General features: G+C 42.7%; 1 long non-coding RNA gene across 1 annotated transcript in view; it reads right to left on the bottom strand.

The window, feature by feature from the left end:
* The window catches only part of LOC309385623, a 32,908-nt gene extending 19,458 nt beyond the window's left edge, over positions 1 to 13,450 (bottom strand). The window contains exon 1 of the long non-coding RNA XR_014174265.1: positions 13,402 to 13,450. This is a non-coding gene — a long non-coding RNA (uncharacterized lncRNA). The remainder of the gene's footprint in view (positions 1 to 13,401) is intronic.
* Positions 13,451 to 13,513: the final 63 nt, after the last annotated feature.

Raw genomic sequence — 13,513 nt, 5'->3', positions numbered from 1 at the left:
CACCTGCGCGACAGTCCGCCGAGCAGCTGGAGCGTTGCGGAGGCACCGGAGAGCATCGCGGGTGGTAAGTACGCATGCTCACGCTGTGCATGTGTGCGTGAATGTTGCACGCGTTCATGTGGTGGATGCCCGGCCCCGTTGCACCGTACCAGTTGCAATGGGATCCAGAACTCACCACCATGTGAAACGATATGTAAGTCTTAAGTGCTATTGCTATAGATCACAACTGCTGATTGCTGCAGATCACAACTGCTGATTCCTTGCCATTCATCTTCATTTTTATTAGAGCATCAACAGCAAGGCTTTTTGTTTCTTTTGTTGTTGTTGTTATTCCTTTCTCCAACACTAAGGTTAGCAAAATCTACATTTTTTATTTATAGAATTCCCCACCAAACCTCCCAGGCAAAGTCCTATTAGCTCTTCTATTTTATTTGTAGTCTGACTATTGTATCATATATAAATTTTATTCTACTGAAATGATTATTCCAGCAATGTATAAATAACTTGGGTGACTGGGGGGAAAAATACACCTAATGTCAGCAATTTACCACAAGGTGGCATTGCAATACTACAATTGTTAAGTGAGAGAATAAAACCAATCAAACTGTCAGAATATATCTTATTACATCATCAGGAGAAGTAGTACTATGTATGTCAATTTAAAAAATCTTGAAAATACTTATTCAAAACAAGTATGCTTGCATATGATTATTTTATTGTTTCGCCTATATTTACTATAAGAGATAAATGTCCCATGTAGGCAAATTCAACTCTTGCTAACTACATGGAAATAATCATGCCGTATTCATGACAACAATACAGTACAAAAGTGTTTTGCCACTGCCTTCTTTTAGGATGTTTTCTGGATTTTTCATTAGCCTATATTCCTGATATTCTTAAATTGCCTCCCATCAAAGTATCAAGCAGGAACAAGTCTGATTAGCCAGGTTAGCCAGATGTATCCACCCAACTAAAAGTTTAAATGTTTTCTTCGAAGTGAGCAGCATGGTTTAGGGCAGTTGTTGTTAAATAATGCTTGGATTATTTAACAACACCAGCACATTATTGTGATACTGCTATTAAGATTTTGCAATCTTGCCTTCATCTGTGCAGAAGAATTAAGAACTGCCAGAAGAACTGAAAGTTGGATTCAAAAGAGGCAGAAACAAATCATATTGCTAATATTTGCTAGATAACAGAAATCACCCAAGAATTCTAGAAAGATATTTAATTTTGCTTTATTAATAAAAAAGAAATTTGATCCCAAAACACAATAAATGGTAAATAGCACTTAAAAACATTTGACTACAAAAGAAATTGTATGATGAACAGGAAGCAACACAAAGAATGGTGAAGTTTGTATTTGCTAAATGTATGTAATTATTTTAGGGCTCTGGACCTATTTTGCTTACTACGTCTGGATTAGAAAAGAAGTCATTTACTGGAATTGCCTATAGCTAAGACTTGTGTTATGGGGTGAAGAGCTCTACATATTTGTTAACTAAGAGGAAGTGAAAAGATAGTGAAATTGTTTTTATTTGTTATGAGGAGGATGGGAAGTTGGTTTCTTAGAATTTTTTCTTTTGTATTTTCTATTTAATCTTTTTTCCACCTTTTATTTAATCTAGCTATAGTTTTAGTTTGTATCATCTTGTATTATTGTATTTAAAATTTCAATAAAAATATTATTTAAAAAGAAGCAATAACAATGGCAACGTCTCAAAATGATGCATTTAAAGGATGAACATTTTAAGAATATTTTGGATAAAAAGAATGAACAATTCAGTACAGGTAGACTTTGACTCATAACCATAATGGAGTCTCCCCTTTAGAGTTACAAGTCATGAAGGTCATTAAGTGAAGCGACATGTTCATCTCACTTAACCCCACCTCTGTTCTCACTTATGTGCTTGTTAAATGACCATGCAGGTCTTTAAGCAGGGTTTGGTTTGGTTTGGTTTGGTTTGGTTTTATTGGACTTCTATGCCGCCCTTCTCCCAAAGGACTCAAGGCGGCGTACAACATATAAACACATATGACAAAAGTTAAAAGAAAGATTAAATAGAATATCCAAAAAAAAACCAATAGACATTTACAATGAGATTTAGATTAAAATTAACAATTAAAATTAATAATTTATTTTATTCAGGCCAGGCCGGCTTGCTGGAAAAGCCAACTTTTTAGGGCGCGTCGGAGCTCCGGGGGCAGCTCCGGGGGCAGCTCATTCCAGAGGGATTGGGGTTGGGGAGATCCTGGGAGGTCTAGTGCAGGACCAGACCCACCTGCCCAAGGACTCCTCCAACTACAAGATGACCTGCAAAGACGTTTAGCCAAATTCTTGTAATATACCAGTTCCACTAGCTAGTATAAACTATCTCCAGAACAACTGGAGGGTCCTCTTTGAATTCCAGTTAGTAAAACAATCAAGGAAATACATTATTGTTCTATTTCTGTAAGATTCTCTTAAGTGTTAAGAGGCACCTAGCTGATCACCACAAAACAGACTGGGTGAATTGGGTGAGCTTTCAATCTGATTCAGCTTTAAAAGTCATGTTCATACTTCCTTGCTTTGCAGTCTAATCTAAAATATTTGTGTTTTAAAAATTATAAATTCCATCCATTCCTCTGATAAGAATTTTGTGCATTCTAAATTGAAATGTGCACTGTTTTATACTAGCCACAAGATGGCACAAAAGGACAAAATATTAGCATATGTACCAGAATTTAGAGTCAACTAGAACAAGAATGACCTTTGTGACGAATTATATGCACATACTATACCTCACCCTTAAACTTTTTTTACACATTTCTCACTGAATTCAATGAAATTTGCTTCGTTTGTATAATCATAATTTCAGATCTGCAGGATGATTTCTGCATGTTTATTCATAGGCATTCATAGGCATATTTATTCATATTTAGTTTTGAATAAGCTCAATGAATTCAGTGACACATGATCAAAGTAAACACTCAAATAATTCTTCACTGGAACCAGAATTGTCAGTTTCTTGGCCAATATCAATTTGCATCACCACCCCCACTTTATAAGCTTACAACTTACAACGTATGATCTTAGAAAACCTGCACTAGACATTTACTTATATAGGGCCTATACATTTTAGTACCATCAGTGTTAGGTCCTCGAGGCTACGACACCATTGACTATCATTGCCGGCCCCTGACTGGTTGAGACGCGAACAGCCAGCTGGCGGGAGAATGCAGCCATTCTATTGGTTCAGCGTCTGACAGCTCTAGTATAAAAAGGGCTGGCAACTGTCAAATGCTGCTGTTTGCCGGGTCGAGGTTTGCCTGACATTTTGCCGTGTTTATACTGTTAATAAAGGTTGTGTTAGCTTCAACCTGCCTTGCCTCAGTTCCTGTCTGCCTCGTTCTCCCTACAGAACACTGGCGACGAGGGTGGGATCAGGACTGAGGTAAAGGAAAAACAAAGTCACTAATAAGAGCTGCCTCAAGTCACAGGCGATGAGACGTTGCTCCAAGGCTAATTCCTGAAGTTCCGTCCTTCTAAGGATGGCTAATCTACCGGCATTCATGGCATTCAGCCTGGCCACTGAAACATGGGATGCCTACCTCGAGCGGTTTTGAGTGCTTCCTGGAGACAAACGACTTCATCGGTTTGTCCAGTGGCCGTAAAAGAGGATATTTTCTCAGTGCATGTGACCACGAGATGTTTGCAACAACCAGGGCTTTAGCAGCCCCTCAATCCATCCATTCGATGCCTTGGGAGACTCTTTTGGAGAAACTTAAAAATCATTACTCTCCAACTCCCTCGCACATAGCCAGACGTTATGCATTTAGGCAGAGGACCCAGAGAGAAGGGGAATCTGTGAGCGATTACATGGCTTCCCTCAGAACAGCAGCCCTGCACTGTGACTTGTTACAATGCCCTGTTAGGACAGCTGGTCTGTGGTATCAAAGTCCTCAGACTTCAGCGACGCTTGCTGGCATGAAAAGAGCTGAGCCGTCAGGCAGCCATGAATGAAGCCGCCTCAAACTGGCCACCAGGAAAAAACGGACTCAAGCTGATTTTTTACCTCAGGTGGGTTGCCTGAGTTGTGGCGGGAACCATGCAAGGTCAGTCTGCAGTTTCAAAGCCGCAATATGCCGTAAATGTGACAGGAAAGGACATTTAGCCAAGGTCTGCAGAGCGGCCATGCCAATCGGTGACCCACCACCGGAGCACACTTTGTCTAGACAATTATGTAAAAAAAACTTCCCGAACACAGCGAAGGCTGCTTTGCCATCGCAGGTGACCAGCAGCACCCTGATTGGGCTATCAGCCATGTGTCCCTGACTAAGCCTACCCATAAGATATACCTGACTGTGTGCATAGAGGGAGAGCCCTGCAAGATGGAAGTGAACTCTGGCTCTTCCAAATCCCTGGTCTCTTGGGCTACTATCAAATGGATAGTGCCCAGCCTGACCAAAGCTCAACTCAGGCAGTGCCCATTTTGCCTCAGAGACTATCAAGGATAGGCAATACCCATTGTGGGTTACGGCACATTCACCATAGCCAGCAATAACTTCCAGGGGCCTCTTCCCCTCATCATTGTAGATGGCCATCTGCCCAGCCTCCTGGGGCTTGACTGGTTCTTCGCATTGGGACTCAACGTCTCCGGCATCCACTCCATTTTTCCAGAATCCTTCGCCACGCTGGCCAGCGAGTTCGCGGACATATTTGACAACAAGCTTCTTAAATATAATGGGACCCATTTCTTTTAACTTGGACCCCCAGATGGCGCCAGTATGTCTAAACCCCAGGTGAATGCCTTTTGGCTCTTCGGTCCAAAGTAGATTTAGAGGTAGATAAATTAATAGCACAAGGAGTGCTCGAAGCAGTAGACCACTTCCCCTGGGAGACCCCCATAGTAATACCTATTAAGCAGGATGGTATTAGAATTTGCGGGGATTTTAAATGCACCATTAATAAAGGGTTGCAAACCAACCCTTGCCCAGTGCCAGTGGTTCAACATCTGCTCCATTCCTTGGGCCAGGGAAACATTTTTGCCAAGTTAGACTTGGCACAAGCATACCAGCAGCTTCCAGTGGACGAAGCCACTGCCATGGCTCAAACCGGGGAGCTTTCAAATGTAAACGCTTGCAATTTGGGGTCAGTGTAGCCCCGGGTATTTTCCAGAGCCTGATGGAGCGGATGCTCCAGGGGCTGCCAGGGGTGGTACCCTATTTCGACGACGTACTTATATCCGCTTTGGATCAAGCTGAGCTCGTTGATAAATTAAGAGCAGTCCTGACCCTTTTCCAACAAGCGGGGTTGAAACTCAAACAAGAAAAGTGTCACATAAGGGTCCCCAGTGTAAACTTTTTGGGGTATCTACTTGATTCCAAAGGCATCCACCCTACTCCATCCAAGGTAGAGGCAATTAAGAAAGCCCCCACACCCTCCTCTAAGGCTGAACTGCAAGCCTTTCTGGGGCTGCTTAATTTTTACTCCATTTCTTTACCCCATAAGGTGTCTTTGGCAGAGCCTCTTCATAGGCTCCTGGACTCCAAGATGCCCTGGCATTGGGGGTCTAAGGATGTCCTTACATCCAAATCTTTATTAGTGCAATACAGTGATCGCCTCTCATTAACTTTGGTGTGCAATGCATCGGCTTATGGCATTGGGGCCGTTCTGAGTCACACCCTACCTAATGGCTCAGAAGCCCCAATTGCCTATTATTCGTGCACGCTCTCAGCAGCTAAAATAAATTACAGTCAGCTGGATAAGGAGGCCCTAGCTGCTGTAGCAGGGGTAAAGCGGTTTCATGATTACGTTTATGGTCGTTTTTTTCACTTAGTGACCGACCATAAACCCCTCTTGGGTCTTCTGGTGGGGGATTGCCAGACTCCTCAGATTTTGTCCCCAAGAATGTCCAGATGCACAGTCTTTCTAGCGGCATATAATTATCTGCTACAATATAGGCAAGGAAAAAACTTGGGGCATGCTGATGCCCTCAGTCGCTGCCCTCTGACAGCGCCTGTTTTGGACCCTGCTCCTACAGTTTCAGTCCTCTTAATTGAAGAGTTGGCCATGCCAGTATCTGCCCGGGAGATTGCCAGGCTCTCTGCCACATACCCCATATTGGCTCACGTTTTGGACTGGGTGCGCAGGGTGTGGCCACAGGGGCCAGTAGATCCTTAGTCTCACCCCTATTATATACGGCAGCATGTGTTGTCCGTCCTTACCGGGTGCCTGTTATGGGGCAATAGGGTGATAGCTCCCCCAAAGCTTAGATCGCCAATTTTAAGTTGCCTGCACACTGCTCGCGTGGGCATTGTGCGCATGAAGGCTTTGGGCCTAAGCTACGTGTGATGGCCCAAGATTGACCAGGAAATAGAAGCTGGGTAGCCACCTGCCAGCAGTGCCAGCAATCTAGACCGGTCCCCCTTCTGTGCCCATCAGGGAATGGGACATATCCCGGGCTCCATGGGCACGAGTCCATTTGGATTTCGCCAGTCCGTTCTTAGGGCAGAACTTCTTGGTCCTCGTAGATGCCTCCTCGAAGTGGGTGGAGCTGGCACTCATGCCATTCACCACTTCGGAGGTCGAAATTAGGGTGGTGGGGAGGCTTTTCGTGACCCATGGGTTGCCCGATGTGGTGGTGACTGACAATGGGCCCCAGTTCACGTCGGCACCCTTCCAGATGTTTTTAGGCCAGCATGGCATACGACACACCCCGACGACCCCATTCCACCCGGCCGGAAATGGCCTGGCAGAACGAACCATCCGGTCGGCTAAGGAGGCATTGGACCGCCTGGGGCCAGGGAATTGGCACGACAAACTGTCCCAATACCTCCTGGCACAGCATACAACCCCATGCTCAATTACCAAGCAAAGTCCTGCAGAACAGCTTATGGGTCGTCGGTTCTGGACAACCCTGGACCGGCTACACCCCTGTTATGCAGCATAGAAAATCCCCCTCACAGGCAACTCCACACGGGCCTTTAATGTGGGAGACCCAGTCTACACCAAAAACTTTGGGGCCAAACCAAGGTGGCTTCCCGGACAAATCACACAACTAACTGGACCCTACTCTTATAAGGTCCAGCTCAGTGACAGGCGAATGTGGCACCGACACATCAGCCAGCTCAGACGGAGAGCCACCAGCGCAGCAGACCAACACCTGGTGCAGGCCCAATCCTGCCCCGGGGAACTAATATCGACAGAGGCTGCTCCAGCGCAGACAGAGCTGAACGAAACACCCCCCCCCCACATCGATGAGTTCTTGTCGCCAGGCTTACCTGAAAATCTGGTCAGTCCCACAGCAGTCAAGTTTCCCGCCGACTCAGCTGCGCAGTCTCCTGATGTTCCACGGGACTCTCCATTAGCGGCTCCTCCTTTGGCCACCAGCCTGAACTAAGGTGATCTAGGCGGAGCCGATGCTGGGCGGCGTATTTGGCTGACTACGCATGTGCTAACTGGGAGGAGAGGGGTGTTAAGTCATCGAGGCTACGATGCCATTGACTATCATGGCCGGCCCCTGATTGGTTGAGACGCGAGCAGCCAACTTATGGGTCGGGGAGAGGGGGCGGTCTATAAATTCAATAAATTCAATTCAATTCAGCTGGCGGGAGAATGCAGCCATTCTATTGGTTGAGTGTCTGACAGCTCTGGAATAAAAAGGGCTGTCAGCTGTCAAATTTTGCTGTTTGCTGCTTCGAGGTTTGCCTTACATTTTTACCATGTTAAACTGTTAATAAACATTGTGTTAGCTTCAACCTGCCTTGCATAATGTTCTTTTACTAGGTCCATAGATAGCCAATAGGCCTGCTTGGGTCCTGGTGACTGACCCAGATTGGGTCCTGCAGTAGAATTCAGGTGCTGCAAAGCAATTGAAAGAGAATCAGCATCATACTAGAAGGCAAAGTTCTTTATAGAAACACTAGCTGATAACCTGGCATTGCCCGGGTATTTATAGATGTTGAAGCACGGAGCCATTGAGAGGCCTTTTTTCCCCCTACTCCCATGCCCATCACCCCTGCCCTCTCACCCCCCCCCCCCTCCCATGTATCCTCTTTCTCACCCTGCCTACGATCCTGGCACTTTTCCCTGAAGCATTTGTCTAACAGGGAGCCATTGAGAGGGGCCTTTCTTCCCCCTACTCCCATGCCCATCATCCATGCCCTCTCCCCCCTCCCATGCGCTCCTCTTTCTCACCCTGTCTACGATCTTGGCACTTTGCCCCAAATCCAACAGGCGCTTCTCCATTGGTCCACCGGACACCTCACTCGCTCTCCTTAACAGCCCAGGCTCTCCCTTCTCCCTCCCATGACATCACAAACAATTGTCACTTTAGGATGCCGCACTTGCTTTCCTTAATGGGCCAGGCATTCCAGAGTTATTCTGGAACACACACACACCAGGGGTGACTACCCTCTCCCAGTATTTGTTTCCAGTGGGTAAGTCATCTGTGTACCAACTTTGGTGAAATTGCTCAAGGCTCTCCAGATATACATACAGCTTTTTTTAGATGATGATTAAGAAAAAGAAGAAGGAGAAGAAGAAGATTATTATTATTATCATTACATAACAGAGGTAAGTGGATATTCCACACAACAATGGACAAAACCATCTTGGTTTATCTATATTGTCCCTGTGAAAAATAATGTTGATTTCCCCATTTGGAACTTAAAGCTGAATTTTTATTTAGATACCAGCTCATACATATTCAAAACAGCTCAAGAATAGTGAGATAGGTAAATGGACAAATAAATAAATGTAAGTCCATATTAAATATAAGTCTTGTAGTGCTGACAGAAATTTGGATTTCTGGAACTAACCATATGCCAATTATCTATAGTTGCAAATTAGTTTTCTCTGAATTATGAATCCATACATAACTCTCCATGCCAGAGAATTTATACTGCCTTAACACTACTTCCATTTGACTCCAGTAAATCCCGCAGTACAGCATAGCAGTGAAATACATTTCCTAAATATTTTCAAGCGGGCCCTGTAGTTTGGTCTCATTTTTTTTTCTACTTATCCTAATAGGATTAGAGTCTGGTTCCAGTAAACTGCAAACGCCTCTCCCCATTCCAACAGTACATAACCTTAATCCCAGTAAAACAATACTGCAATAAATTTCAACAGCATGTTTAAGTTTCAACCCGCAAAACTATTTGTAAATAGTAGATACATGTCTTAACTGGACAATGGAAAACAAACAGTGATAAAATGATAAAATAGTTAATGTTCAGTCATGAAGCTGAAAATCCTGACAATGAACAGCAGTTTCTTTTGACAGTGACAATGAGAAATTGTGTACAAATATACATGAAACAATGTTCCTTAGTGCATTTAACCATTTTAAACAGGGCCACCAGAACTGGGCTACAAACATCAAGCAGTCACTAGATGGCAGCAAACAGATACAGAAAATTATATATTTAGTACCATCCCATACACTTCTGCATTTTTGCAGTCTATATCTGGCAGTTTATATCTGGTAAGATTGTTTTCTACTTGATTAGATTAGGCTACTAGATTAGCCTCCCACCTCTGATTTTATTTCAGTGAGGATTTACTTCAAGTAGACCTGCTTGAGTTTTCATTGTAATAAAGCAAACCCAACTGAATTTGACACTTCTTTTCAGCAAGGAAAAAACTGTATCAGCTGCATCTAATGTATTCATGTTTTTAAGATGGCAGTGGCCACATCGGATGATTACTAAGTGTAGGCAGAATGAATCCTGCTACCAAAGCCCCCAGTCAGAATGCTTTCTCCATATTCCCTCTATAAATCACTGCAGATAGATAGATAGATAGATAGATAGATAGATAGATAGATAGATAGATAGATAGATAGATAGATGATAGATAGATAGATGGATGATAGATAGATAGATGGATGATAGATAGATAGATAGAAGATAGATAGATAGATAGATAGATAGATAGATAGATAGATAGATAGATAGATAGATAGATAGATAGATAGAAGATAGATAGATATGGATAGATAGATGATAGATAGATAGATGATAAATGATAGATAGATGATAGATAGATGATAGATGATAGATGATAGATAGATAGATGATAGATAGATAGATAGATAGATAGATAGATAGATGATAGATAGATAGATGATAGATAGATAGATGATAGATAGATGATAGATAGATAGATAGATAGATAGATAGATAGATAGATAGATAGATGATAGATGATAGATAGATAGATAGATGATAGATAGATAGATAGATAGATAGATAGATAGATAGATAGATAGATAGATAGATAGATAGAAGATATAGATAGATGGATGCAGAGACATACATACATACATAGATACATACATACAACAATTCAAGATAATAGTAAAGGAATCTGTAGCCTTCTTAAAGTTGGTTAGGGTTATCAGAAGTTGCATATCAATTGCATCTGGAGTGGTAGGAGTCTCAATGGAGAAATTAGCTGGTTTGGTTTCTGCCTACTTCTGTTTCTATTTTTTTACTTATACTTTTATTTGCTTTTCTTTGAAACAAATTCCATACTTTCCTCTAATCACGCTATGAAACTTTATTGGCAGCTCCCCTAACAATTTGAGTGAAGGGTTTGGAAAGGGCAGGGGGGGAAGCATCTATCATGAATCACAACCCGCTAGATTAGATAGCTACTGGGCTGATTGCAGACTATTTCCAAACCAGCACTCTAACCCAGAGAGGGAGGGATGGAGGAAGGGAGCTATGTCTTATTGGATACTGAAAACATTATTCGTCACTGGCCATTCTGGTTGGGGCTACCAAAAAGAGAAACACACCACTACCTGGATTGTCAGGTTCCTCAGTCACCTGTCTGTCAATCCTTTAATCTTCTTGCTATTTCCTGAATCATTCATACAGTCCTTGAAGCATTACAGAGTACAGGAGACAAGCAGCAAGCACTGTGGGATGGGAAATGCCCTGTCTCTCACTTCCAAAGAGATTTTTGTTGTGCAATTCACTAAGAACAAGTGAGCCTATTGTCAGAGTGTCAAACGTCCCCACAAAAAACTAAGGTGAATTTTTAATGGGAGAAAAAAAAAACATTGGGAAAGATCACCATTTTATATTTTAAACTTGTTTATTTCAACGGGTTAAATCATAATCATAGAAAAAAAGTGGTTCCGACACCTTCTAGCATCTATATTTCTAATTTTTTTTTCATTTTTTGGTTATACCCTACACCATCTTCTAAAACAACATAAAACACTTAATATGGGGAGATGGTTCTTTGAATTCCTTGTTGTTTTCATTTACTATTTTGACCTAGCTACGTGCTGCCATATTATTTAATGAATTTATTAGTGAAGTTATGAAATGTTAGTTCAAACTCTTTGGGACCATTACACAGATCTGGTAAAATATCTGCCCATCATCTCAATCTCGCCCACAGAAAATGGTGAGAAAGCAAAAAAGTTGGGGATGGGGGCAGTGGTAGGTTCCTAACCGGTTTACTACCGGTTTGCTGAGAGGGTGTTGACTGAAAACTGTACTGCACATGCACAGAAACATGCCGGTGATGGCAGAAGAGACCAGAGAACCGGTTTGGGGGCGTGGCAGACCGTGGCAGGCCTGCGAGTTCCAGTGACGCAGGCCGCCATACCACTACCGGTTCGGCCGAACCAGTAGGAACCCACCACTGGATGGGGGAGAGTAAGCAGTTCAATATCAGCCTGAAGCAAGTTTGTCTACAATCGTGACTAGTGGCTTCATAATGGTTAGTGTCACCAGATGCATGAAACTGTACCCTTTTCTAACAGATACTTACTCATGAAAAGGAGTGGGGCTTCAACCACCCAATGGTTTTCATTATTATGAACCCAATGACCATCAGTGCAGCTTAATATGCATATGATACATGGCAGCACTAAATGCTATCATCCATTTCCAAAGTCAGAAAAAAACTATGCTGCCTTAAGGAAGTGTTGGCACCATGTTCAATCTCTACTCTAATTCAGCAACAAAGCAAACTAGATATGTATCTGTACCAAAGATGGCTGTTTTTTTTTTCAGGAGGCAACTGGACTTCCTTGTTTTTTTTCTTTTGAAGACATTTCGCTTCTCATCCAAGAAGCTTCTTCAGCTCATCTTGTCAGAGCTGAAGAAGCTTCTTGCATGAGAAGCGAGAAGTCTTCAAAAGAAAAAACAAGGAAGTCCAGTTGCCTCTTAAAAAAACACACCTTTGGAACAACCATGACTTGGATGACTGAGAATCTCTATAGACTTTTAAAGGTGTATCTACAGTAGAAACTGGGGAAGGAAAAAAACAAGGGCAGGGGCAGGGGAATCTCTTCTTAGATGCCAGTTAGTGGCAGCAGATCTGCCATCAGGTCTTCAAACCCAGGAAATTCTTCTAGGAATCAAAGAACTGGTTGCAGAGGAGCTGCTTTCCCCAGTTTATTTCACCCCAAATCTCCTGCTATCAATGACTGTCCAGCTTGGACAAAGAAGGGGAAGAAGACTGGGCGGACAATGTCATGCATTCATATTCTAGAAAAAAGATGTCCAACATATTTCTGCTGGGAGAAGGGGAAAGGGTTTATAGATCAAATTGATTTGATTTGCATTTTGGGAAAATGTCTGTCTTCTTTAGATAGAAAATCCCCCAACTATCGCTGTGTGTTAAGTCATAGATAAAACTCAAAGATTTTGATTGATGAATCTTTATCTTCTTAGTAATGGTTCTCTCTCTCTCTTCTCTTATTTCCAGTTATTATAAATGGGCTTTGCTCATTGCTCTGCTGGAAACAGGCACAACTAAAAAAATGATAGAGCTGAAATCATGAGAGAATTAAATTTTCAAATTAGTGCACATTTCCAATGATTAGCATTTCTGGGATTGTTTAAAAAGACTCCTTCCAACAGTGGGGTGTTTTAACATTTGCAAGTCTGCAGCCACACACTAAATACAGGTTTGAAAATTAATAGCACCAGTAGAATTACAGACAACAGTTCTTAGTTTTTAATCTGTCTCCCCCCCCCCCCCTTTGAAATTCCAACCAAAATTTGAACTAAGTGAAGATCCAGCTACGGCTGGTTTATGCCTCCATCTGCTAAACTGATGCATTCTACTGTATCCAATTCTTTCGTCACTTTCCAGTTAATTTTAGTTAAATCGTAACGGGAAGGGGGGGGACGGACTGCAAATGTTATATTCACTGCACCATGACACAATGTCCCCCCAACTATTTCAGAAGATCGTTTAGAAGAGATTTGTTCCTTTTACGTTCTTCCTCCCCCCCCCCCTCACCCAGTTTGGCAACGCTGAGGTTTTTAACACGTACCACCTGTTTGGAGTTCAGATTTGCAGCCGTGCTTTGATCAATGATTGCTTTCACATTCTAGAGCAAACAGCGATTCTTTGCTAAGCATTATAAAAGGCAAAGCACCTACGCTGTGAATCATCTTCCTTCCACCAAGGAACTGGAGAACAGCAGCCCTGTTACGCTAAAGGAGCAAAGCGCCGCGCATGCGCACTTTGGTTGTTTTCCACAAAGCTTAAAAT

This window comes from Natrix helvetica, assembly GCF_964273705.1.
Source record: "Natrix helvetica genome assembly, chromosome: 2".
Taxonomy (NCBI): domain Eukaryota; kingdom Metazoa; phylum Chordata; class Lepidosauria; order Squamata; family Natricidae; genus Natrix; species Natrix helvetica.
This window is presented reverse-complemented; position numbering and strand designations above follow the sequence as displayed.